General features: G+C 36.9%; 1 protein-coding gene across 1 annotated transcript in view; it reads right to left on the minus strand.

The window, feature by feature from the left end:
- LOC137268909 (rho guanine nucleotide exchange factor 10-like protein) overlaps positions 1 to 7,247 on the minus strand; it is a 69,174-nt gene extending 61,927 nt beyond the window's left edge. Inside the window, exon 1 of the mRNA XM_067803517.1 lies at positions 7,163 to 7,247. The gene's annotated coding sequence lies outside the window, so the exon portion shown is untranslated. The remainder of the gene's footprint in view (positions 1 to 7,162) is intronic.
- Between the last annotated feature and the right edge of the window lie 2,966 nt (positions 7,248 to 10,213).

Below are 10,213 nucleotides of genomic sequence, written 5' to 3' on the forward strand. Positions count from 1 at the left end.
CGCTGGAACCCAGAACCCAGAATAGATATCTACAAAGTCTACAGAGTAACACTGTTCTGTTTTGTTGTACGAGGCACGAGGCACGAGGAAGCCAATTATTTAGTTGCCAGCAAGTAATTGTCACCTGCATTCTGAAATTCCTTTGTTTAATTGTTGGATATATCCTAACACTTCATACACCAGAGTATTACAAATATCTCACAAATTGAAATATATTTTTTTAGCTCTTCTGAAGTAATGCTTTCATCACAAATATTCAAATTATTAGACTCTAATATTAAAAAAAACCAGACAGATCCTGGGATTTTCATCAAATTCTAAGGTTCTGTAGATCATCTAAATAAATCCTTGAACAATTTCTAGAAATATGTCAGACAGTATGTACATCATTTTCTGTGTTTTCCATCTCACCTGCCACCTTTTCCCCACTGCTGTTCCACATAAATGTGATTAAAATAACCATACCTACCACGGCACACTCATACAAAATCAAGGTCTGTTGATGTATCTTCCAATATTTTAGTGAAAAATTAAGTGAGTCAATTTAGTTTTATGCCACATTCAACAATATTCCAGCTATATGGCAGCAGTCTGTAAATAATTGAGTCTGGACCAGACAATCCAGTGATCAACAGCATGAGCATCAATCTGTGCAATTGGGAGCCGATGACCTGTCAACCAAATCAGTGACCCGATCCAATTAGTCGCCTCTTACGACAAGCATAATCGCCTTTTATGGCAAGCTTGGGTTGCTGAAGGCCTACTCTACCCCGCACCCTAAGGGATCTGCAAAATTATGTCCCCGTGCATAGCAACCCTATCTATGCCAAAACATATTTCTGAGGCTGGCAAAAAGGCTTATGAAGTAAAATAAAACACATTTTTTTCCTCTGCCTATTTTCTTGCTGGTGGAGGTTTCAGATAACCCCAAAATATATAGAGAGCCCTCTATGGCTTTAATCAGGGCTCCAGATAAAGGCTGTATCAGTGTATGTAAGGATGAAAAACATGCACGATATGGTTGGACAAAAAAACCCAATGTAACAGATACACTCTACTCCAATGGTGTACAGTCTTAGAATCATTTATGGACAAGAGTATCAATGCTGTGGGGTATACATGAAACGAGCAACAAACTGATGTGCCATTAAATTCCATTTAGTACTGTTAATGTACTGTTTATACAATACTCCTATATTGAAAAAATAATTATCTGGAGTCCTGCTTTAGCGATTTCTTGAATTCAGTTTGTCATTCATGATCACTAGACTTGAATGTTCACAAGTTTTGTTGAGATGAAGAGTTTTTTTAGATGAATTTGTCTGTTATTTATCAGATATTCAAAAAAGAACTTAACCAAGATAACCAGAATGGCAGAACTGATATTTCAAGTGACAGTGACAAATTATGACTGTCAACAGCCATGAATTTAAGTAACAATACATCAACCGCTGATGTGGAATGGTATTTGTAAAAATATCTGTATATATTACCCAAGATTCACGATACTTATCACATTCACTGCATAGTTGATTCGTTGTAGCCCTATTTCCTAACACAAAAATTGTCCTAAGTGCAGAGGTTTATGTAATCCGTTGTACAGAACCTGAAGTATATATATCCAAGAAAGCCCACGCAAGTCTAGAAAATGTGGCAAGTCTAGATTTCCATAGCTTCTGAAAATGAAGAAAGTCTCAGGGCTCCATTTCATTATATTATTTTTTTTCACTATGAACGTTTTTTTCAGTAAAATATGTTCATTTCAGAGACTAGATGTTAGTCTAAGGTTTATGTATCAAGCAGGCTTGTGATAAAACCTGTCAAATGTCTCTCCAGACAAGCCACATGTATTCGACCATTACAAGGCTGTTAAGTTGAATCAATAACACATCAAATATTGACATGCACAGCTGTGACATGCAGATGCATATAGTACGATTTCAGTGCATCAAGTTGTATAGGTCCATCTTTCATACAATACCACATGTGTCTTGTATGCATGACTTTTTTCTATAGTGGTTATTACAAACCTTTTAAACATCAAAATATTGATACGTTTCAAAGTATATTTTCATCTTTCAGAAATGGATCATATTTTGATCATCCTGTTGTTCTACAAGTAAGTTTTATTCGTATTTTACTTCCTTGCAATTTTATTTACTTAAATTAATTTATATGAACAAATTTCTTCATCATTCATCAACATGTAAAAGGAACACATGGCCAATGTCAGAATCAATATCAGTCCTCACTGTTGTACTTAGTTTGTTGGCTTGTTAATTCTGTACTCAGCAATATTTCATCTCTGAAGGTTACCTGTGAGAAACTAAATCTGGACCAGACAATCATCTACAAGATCTGCAAAGCTGACCATATCATGTGAAGCATGGGTTGCCAAAGGCCAATTAAACTCTACATCTTCACAGGTTGAGTGAGCTAGTCATGTACATTGTTTCAGTCACGTCCTGGGGTGTTGACAAAACCGCAAGCATATGACATGAAATCTTATTTAACCTGAAGGTATTAGTGAGTGATGTAAGTTTTATGCTGTGCTCAGCTATTACAGAGGTGGTCTGTAAATAACTGAGTCTGGACCTGATAATCTAGAGATCAACAACATGAGCACTGATCTGCATAACTGGGATACACTGGCCATGGCAACCAAGTCCGCGAGCCTGACCACCCAGTCCCGTAAGTCACCTCCAATGACAAGCATGGGTTACTGAAGATCAATTCTAACCCAGATCTTTGTCAATACCAGAAGGTATTAAGTGGAGGTAAACAAACACTGTGTTTGCAATGCAACTCTCATTTACAACTGGGGTTCAATTTTTTTTCTAAAAGCTACTTGCCATGGGGTGCCTTGCCGTGACTGTAAGAAAGGAACTTGTCCGACTAATTTTCCACTTACCCTGATTTTATGATATAATCATGATGATCAATTATGAAAGAATAAAATAACATGGTCTTTCATATTAATTGACTATTAATCGAAAAGTAATATTTTACTTTATTATCACTGGGATGTTTAATGTCCACATTTAGAGCAGATGTGAAATGAAATTCAAGTTTATTTGTAGCTTGATACCTAAAGTGCAAATTATCTAGTCGCCAACATAGAGGTATTAGATACCATTGTTTGATCACCCGAACAGAAAACTGATTTGTCCCAGGCGATAGGCGATGGGATTTTTGAACCCCTGTACAAACTGGAAAAGTTGAGGCAATGTTCAAACATATTAAAAGTAATATTATCATCATGATCTTCTGGCAAAACTACAGCAAAACCAAAACCAAATTTCAAACAAAAAAACACATCAGAAAACCTTCACCATTTGTTGCTTTCCTCAGGTTTCTTCAAGTCCCACTCTTAGCCATCATGCTGTGATATAAACTAAATCATGTTCCAGACAGCTAATTTTGAAACAGGAACGACAAATCAACATCACATTCACAACACTCTGAAGCATGTTAACTCAATCGAGATTAGTTATGCCTCAAGTAGTATCTATAAGACTGCAACATGAACATTTTAAGATTACAGATGCCCTGACATCTGACTTGGGTAGGTAATACAAATACTGAGCAGGGCTCTCACATCAACAGGATAAAATACACTCCAAGGAGGTGATAAGCTGGCCCATCTCCTATGCTATTTACCAGACCACTAAAAATGGGTAAAGCTTGCTCTTAGCACTACTTCTTAGTCCTAGGCCAAATGCTAGAAAAGTCCCTATCTTTTAGGATCTCTAAGCAGCAGTAGATGCGTTATTCAGTAATTGGTATGACACCTCCCACCCTCCAAAAATTCTTGTTGATGTGGAACTAGCTACAGGAGGTATCAGGTTACTAAAAACTAACTGGGTTCAGTCCACTGTTGAAACAGTGTCCACCTGTTCATAAACAAACTGCTTGGGAATTATCACATTGTCTAATGTGTGGTGACAAGCACTGGTGTTCAACATGGTCAAGATATGCAGTTTGGGTGATAAGGCTGGGTTGATCATATTACCTGATTTTCATGATATCTCTACATTTGGCCCAGGAGTCTGGTGTTTGGGCTTCTGTTTCAGTGTGGTCCTTTTTAAGATAAAACAAGATATCTTCCATTAGTCTTTTTCAGTTGTATATTTTACTTTCCATAGCATCCAGGTCACCCTGGTTATTTTCAGTGGTATTCTACATCATTACAATATGACAGCATTATGATATTGTTTTTCTCAAGGAATGGAAAAGCTTCCTGTCATAACTCAAATGCAGTAATGCTACTTTCCCCATAACTAATTCCAAATGAAGGATGTAACAACATTCAGTGTGTACAATTTTACAGGATCAAACCCAAATGATCATAATCTACGTAAAGTCCAATAAGTATAAACAGGGAAGGGCATTTCTGTTCTCTTTGGTAGAATGTTTCCCTGATTATGGCAAATATCAACTGATTGTCATCATATTGCTACCTTGCCACCAAGAAAACACTGACATCTTATTAACATACATCATGTAACGTCACCTCAAGGAAGATCTCATTGTACTACCTAACTATTAACATTTTATTGACTATTTACTATCAAGATACATAGTATAATTTTATGCTGCACTCAACAATATTCCATCTATTTGGTGGCAGTCTGCTGAAAATCGGGTATGGACCAGACATCAACCATGCAAATGAGAACAGATGACGTGTCAACCAAGACAGTGAGTCTGATCACACTATCCATGTAACAGGCTGCCCCTTTTCTGTCTGATCATACGTATCTTAATGGCAACTTACTACTGAGATCAAATGTATCTTAATGGTACCTTAGTTTGAAATCAAATGTATCTTAATGGTACACTAGTTTGAGATCAAATGTATCTTAATGGTACATTAGTTTGAGATCAAATGTATCTTAATGGTACATTAGTTTGAGATCAAACGTATCTTAATGGTACATTAGTTTGAGATCAAATGTATCTTAATGGCACCTTAACATAGAGACACACATCTTAGCGACACCTTACTAAAGAGACATGTATCTCAGCGGCAAGTTACTATCGAGACATATAAAATAACCTTACCTTATGATTCAGATATCCATTCAAACAGCTTATGAGATATTTGTATTGCAATGGCACCTAACTATTGAAACATGTATCACAATGGCATGTAACTATTGAGATATGTATCATAACTGCACTTAACTATTGAGGTATGTATCATGACTGCACTTAACTATTGAGGTACATATCATGATGGTGCTTAACTATATTGAGGCATCATAACAGCGTTTAACTATTGAGGTAATGTATGTATCATAACTGCACTTAACTACTGAGGTATATATCATGATGACACTTAGCTACTGAGGTATGTCTTGCGCTGCAATTAACCATTGAGGTAATTATCATAACCACACTTAAATATTGAGGCATAATAACTGCACTGAACTATTAAGGTATGCTTCATGACTGCACTTAACTATTGAGGCATGTATTGTAACAGCACTTAATTACTGAGATATGTATCATAAAAGCACTAAACTATTGAGGTATGTATCATAACCACACTTAGCTATTGAGGCATAATAACTGTGCTTAACTATTTAGGTGTATTTCATGACTGCACTTAACTATTGAGGCATGCATCATAAGTGTATGTAACTATTGAGGTATGTATCGTAACGGCACTTAGCTACTGAGGTATCATAAGTGCACTTAACTATAGACATATGTATCAGAACAGCATATAACTATTGAGGTATGTATCGTAACTGCACTTAACTATTGAGATATGTATCGTAATGACACTTGACTAAGGAGGTATGCATCGTAACAGCACTTAACTATTGAGGCATATATGACAATGACACATGACTATTGAGGTATGCATCATAACTGCACTTAACTGTTGAGATATGTATAATTATGCACCTTATTAATGAAAAATGTCTAGCTATGCATTGTAATGACGCGTAACCATTGAGAATGTGGTGTTCCTTAAAATACTGAAGTTGACATCCATAAATACTCTATTCCTTATGGTAAATGTTGCTCTAAAACTTATCCCTACACTGTGATGAATAACTCTTATCCAAACTGAACGATGGATTGGTAACATTACACGATCATTGGACTGAATGAATAATCATTTTAATGCCAGCTGAATAAACCAAACAAGATCAAAATAGATGAATTTCATACATGCAAGTAATTTCAAAGACAAATGTTGCCACATCAAGCTAGTTTTAAAAAAAAATATAAATTTATAGTTATATCATGCATTCTATCTCTGGTGATAAGATTATGACAAAGTGATCTTAATAGAACTGCTGGCATTCTCGCACACTAATGTCTCTCAAATAAAAAATAAAGACGAAAAACAGCTGACAAAATATCTTAATGAAAATATGATTTAATATGCTTCCAGAAACTCTTCATATTCAGGCACTCAAGTAAAATGCACCTGCCATCTGTTTGACTTAGAGACCCATTGGCTGCATCCACTGCCTCCTGATTCAAGAAATCTTTCTAGGACTGCATATCTAACCTTCCAAATGAAAAGCATTCGTTGTCTAAACAAAAATATACCTGATGGAAGAATGCTATGTTATGGTTGAACAGGTACAACTGTTTACCTATCTTGACTAAACATGTTAAACCACCTCATGCGGAAGCCTACTGACATGGAGGCAAATGTAACACAAATAATTAACATAATGTGCGGCTGCAGCTTTTAACTCGGGGCCGGTTGTGTCGTGAAACACACTACCAACAGTGATTACCTTTCGTTCAAAACCACGGGGAGACAAACGAATTATTAGGCTGGTGAAAATAAAAAGTCAAACGGGAAAGCAATATTTAGGTGATACGATTGTGAGGTCAAATGGACCTACCAGAATACACTGCATACAGTCTACGCGCCATATTATGATATACAACAACACTTACTATTTCGGATTATGTGTCCACCATGAAAGCTGGAACAGACAGCTAACATATTACCTCTTTTACCTATGACAAGGCACGTGATCAATGATACGTAAAACACAATACCTGTCAGGTGAGAACGCACGTATGAGAGAAACTGTCATTTACACATCTTTCATCTGTTATTAGTGATATTCAGGTAACTATTTAGCGATTACACTCAAGAATAGTTCAACAAATGGGTACTGACATTGCTCTCGAGTGACGGAATGTAAACAAGCTCCTCAGCATCACGGAAGTTTGTTTTCGCCATAACTGATCGACAGCTTCCGGTCAAGAGAGACAGTAGCTGCACGCTGATTGGCTGAAAGTTTTCATTAATTGGCACCTGTTGATACCTTTCATGCGATTTTTCTCACTTCTGACAGTGCAATGAAATGGATCATTTACGAAATTAAGGCTCGAAATGTTATTTTTTGTTATAATATATTAAGAAGCATTATGTCACTTATGTTAATAAATGTAAATAAGGTAAACCTCTTGCAAAATTCAGAATTATGCATTTCATTCAAGTTAAAATCCTCAAGAGACTGTCAGGGTTGGTGTAAGTTCGGGTCGTGTATGTTATCTGTTCTGACATCAGCTGTCTCGGTATATATCCTCCTTCGTTATGACAGTCGTATTACCTGTAAATGTCCTTAACGAGAAATGACGTGTTACTAGTATACTCCAGATCATAAAAAGGGCATTACTGTCCCATGAAAGTGACAAGGGGATATACAGGGCCTCGTTGTTGAACACATACGGGAGTCTACGTGTTGGAGTATGTCCCCACACATGCCGGTCGTAAGTTTGTTGTTGTTTAACGCATCACTCAGCCATATTCTAGCTCTACGGCGGCTGGTCATGAGGGACTTTATGAATGGTGCAGTGCGATGTGCGTTTACCATTTCTGACTCGTGTTGTTCCGGGAAAAGCCGAATAACGTTCTAGAGGGTTACGGAAAGGGACGAGTGGTAATGAACGATGAGTTTAAGTATCACATTATTTCGGGTCAAAGGTCAAGATACCAATTTCTCATAGCAAGTTGATACCCATGAGGATCCGCTTAGTACTGGTCTTCAGCAGCCCGTGCATGTTGTAAGAGGCGACAAAGGGGATCGGGTGGTCTGGCTTGTTGGCTTGTTGACTTGACTGACTTGGTTGACACGTATCATCGTGTTCCAAAGTGCGTATATATAGATGTTCATGATGTTGATCACTGGATTGTCAGATCCAGTTATTTACAGACTGTCGTCATAAAGCTCAAATACTGTTGAACGTAGAATTACACAAACAACCTAAATCGGGTATAGGTTCATATTATTTCGGAATCACAAAAATATCATTCTATTAAAATATTAGCAGTTACTGCTAAGTTTTGTAATGACTGACAAACTGTGACATTTCGAAGACAAGGAGCACGCTGGTACAATTCTCCATTTTATGAACAATTTGTGAAAACGGTAGTGAGTGCTAATTTACTAAAATCAAAGGAACTTGGGAATTCAGATGGAATTTCGCGTGACGTCTGACATCACACATGGAAACGCACAATACTAAGATTATCGTACGAGCGCAAAATCTGCCAGAGAATAAAACAAACAGATATCTCAGCTTTCAACAATATTTCAACAGAAGACAACGTAGATCCACACATCTCAATATTATATTGCAAGTAATAATGCTATACCATGCAGGCTATACGTGATCTCTTTGTCGATCTACTTACTTTACGATATTAGCAAATCCCTGGAGTGTCTAAATCGACCTTGATTTTGCCCAGTCTGGATATATTTGATAAAAGCGGGTTTGGAAAGGTGCTATATGGCCTACTGTGGAGTAACCAGCATTCACCCTCTCACCCTGTAATGCAGATAATGTGAATAGCACTAACAAGGAATGGAGAGGCTCTAGAGATTTTACGTCTGTTTCTATCAGAAAGAACACAGTACCGGTATCCTAAATTAATCCATTTGATTTCATTGCTCACCAACACAATATCTAATAACTGCAGGAAAACCAAATTTTCACATTCACGTGAAATGACAGAGCAATACTGATGATTTCATCATAATTTTGGACATCCGAATACAAAATTTGTTAAACGAACGATCATCATTTTGTTGTCACGTTTTTCTATTACTGTGAATTTATAACGGGAGACCCCTTCCTGGTAGACCAGCCAGGATTTGCACGTGTCAGACTGAAATTTCACCACACACTCTTTTGTAGCATTTATTATAATTTGTGTAAGTGATTAATTCATTGGTCTCAAATTATATCAAACGGCCTCAAAATACATGTACTTACCATCAAAGTACAGATTTGTGCTTTGTGCGCCTGTACAGTTAGTTATTTCTCACGTCACGTTATGCGCTTCAGTGTGTTTAAGATCACTTTCTACGCGACTAATATGAGTGGGTTCGAATCCCGGATTCGATTCACCCTCACAAGTGTACTACAATCGGTACATTACCAAGCATGAGAAAGTGTAATACCTCATATGACTTAGGTTATAAGTGAATCGAATGTTTTGTAGTAAAGCGCCATGCATCGCTTGTCAGTCTGTTATTTAACGTCTCTGAGACGTTTTCAAAAATGCATGACGTTGAAGAAATTTAAACCTTTTAAAATCAGTAACCGATCAGATGAAATTAACATTTCCATCGTATAAAAATAACAGTGAAATGTTGTTGTTTTTTCAAAACTCAGCATTTTAATACTTATACGACTACATATAGAGAGTAACAGAGAGTGAATTCGATATTATGCCTCTATTTGCAATCATCGAAATATTGAGTCACGGAAGGGAATATTTGAAATGGGCTTCACAATTTGTACCCAGGGTACGGTTGCACAAAACAACCTTAGCACTAAGACTGCCTTAGTCTATGTTAAGATGTTGGAGTAACGGTCACAGTATTGCATTGGGCAAAGGTAGAGGAGACCGGGGACAATTGGAACAAGGACGATTACTCTAAAAGTTTTCTCTCAAGCATAGTGTAGGTGCGTAGAGTCATTTCCCTTTGCTTTCCTGCGGTACACATCCAGGCGTTTTTCAGCTACTCGTTCATGGCGAGATACAGTTTGTGAAAAATCGTTTTTCACAGAGACAAATAATGCTTTCACAAAACGTAAAAAGACACTCTGAATGCAGTTAATGTTGCTTGGTATAAAATTAACTTTTCAAGTTTAACATTGAGGTATTACCGACATATTTTGAAGTAGAAATATTTGAAGCCCAAAGTTGTTAACATGT

Source organism: Haliotis asinina, chromosome 16, assembly GCF_037392515.1.
Source record: "Haliotis asinina isolate JCU_RB_2024 chromosome 16, JCU_Hal_asi_v2, whole genome shotgun sequence".
NCBI lineage: Eukaryota > Metazoa > Mollusca > Gastropoda > Lepetellida > Haliotidae > Haliotis > Haliotis asinina.